Here is a 2,033-nt window from a genome sequence, read left to right on the forward strand (position 1 = left end):
AAGCTCACATTTGGTAATTTTTAAAGCTTTGTATATTATATAGGTACATTTAAACTAAGTTGATAAACTGAAATTGTATATGTGTAATTGGTTAAAGTAATAATTACATAAATTAATTACATGAATCTTAATAAGATTGTAGTCACCAATTTTCTGTTTCAAAGCTCTGTAAGCTTTATAATGTCTAGATTTATGTCGGGAATCTGGATATTGTATTAAAATAATTCGGCTAGGCATTAAAAGCTATAAAAGTATTCTTAATATGTTAGCTGAAAAAAAGAAATACTGTTTTAAACCAACAACAGGCTAATTTCATAATTTCCAAAAGCATCTCTGACACAAAGTCACTGTTTCTCTTGCTCATGATTAAAGGTCCATTAATATCGTGATTTGCTCTACACAGCTGTAGGTTTTTATTCAGTGTTAAATATCTATTCAGTCACGAAACTCCAGAGGACGCAGTATAATGTAAATGCTCTAAACTGTAATTGAACATGTTTAACACAAGCAAGTGTCAGTAGAAGTGTATTCTGGGGAAAGTCTCACTTTTAACTCAGTGAATTCAAATCATTTCCACTGTTGATCTGTGAACATTGTGATTTACCCGGGAAAAAACCCTCTGTAAACCCAATTGAACAAGCGTCTGTGGTTTTTACCTGATCTCTGATCGGTTATATACATTATCAGAAATTTTAATTAGAAAATTGCCATGCAGTTACACTGTTCTGTCCAGCAGGGGTCGCCATGCAGTTACACTGTTCTGTCCAGCAGGGGTCGCCATGCAGTTACACTCTTCTGTCCAGCAGGGGTCGCCATGCAGTTACACTGTTCTGTCCAGCAGAGGTCTCCATGCAGTTACACTGTTCTGTCCAGCAGGGGTCGCCATGCAGTTACACTGTTCTGTCCAGCAGGGGTCGCCATGCAGTTACACTCTTCTGTCCAGCAGGGGTCGCCATGCAGTTACACTGTTCTGTCCAGCAGAGGTCGCCATGCAGTTACACTGTTCTGTCCAGCAGGGGTCGCCATGCAGTTACACTGTTCTGTCCAGCAGAGGTCTCCATGCAGTTACACTGTTCTGTCCAGCAGGGGTCGCCATGCAGTTACACTGTTCTGTCCAGCAGGGGTCGCCATGCAGTTACACTGTTCTGTCCAGCAGAGGTCGCCATGCAGTTACACTGTTCTGTCCAGCAGGGGTCACCATGCAGTTACACTGTTCTGTCCAGCAGGGGTCGCCATGCAGTTACACTGTTCTGTCCAGCAGGGGTCACCATGCAGTTACACTGTTCTGTCCAGCAGGGGTCGCCAGCGAGTCGACTCTCAAACGCTTCGAATCAGTGAATCATTTTGCGGTTCTCAAATCACTAGCTGGATGTGTCAATTAAACTATAGATATTTTAAATGTCAAGTAACTAACATCACCACCCTTCTCTTGAACATTGTGTTTTATAACTTTTAAGTTTTTATTTCACTCTATAGTTAATGCCAATGTATTTTCAGTGTTCTTTTGTTTCATCATTACTAGTAAATTTCCAAATTTATAATATAGGCTTTTGGTATAGTTTCATTGTGTGGTAAATCTTTCAGGCCTTTAGGCATTTACATTCTGTATTGTGTTATAGTCTATTTTGAGGACAAACACACCTTTAGCATTTGAAAAACTCCAGCACAGAATGTAAAGCATGTGTGATATGGAGACGCCGCTGCAAATGATCACCACTTCAGATCAAATGTCAGAATTCTCACATGATTATGAACAATATGAACAAAAGAATTATGTCAGAGTGTGAAAGGTGTGTTTTATAAGAGATTATGTCAGGCTTCTGGTTCAGGCGACTGAGGGAATGTCAGCAGTTTATCATCTCCTCCGAAGATATAACTAATAGTCGTTTTAAAGATAACATTGGATAACCACTAACCGAAAGTGTATTAAAGTATCCTAACGTGGACTTTAGACGCGACACCGATTCATCATGAGTCATAATGTACTGACATTCAAAGGCCACGTGATTCTTCCTTAAACACACAGACAGTGT

Source organism: Siphateles boraxobius, unplaced genomic scaffold, assembly GCF_051911475.1.
Source record: "Siphateles boraxobius isolate OS27281-9 unplaced genomic scaffold, OSU_SipBor_1 278, whole genome shotgun sequence".
In the NCBI taxonomy this organism is placed as follows: Eukaryota; Metazoa; Chordata; class Actinopteri; order Cypriniformes; family Leuciscidae; genus Siphateles; species Siphateles boraxobius.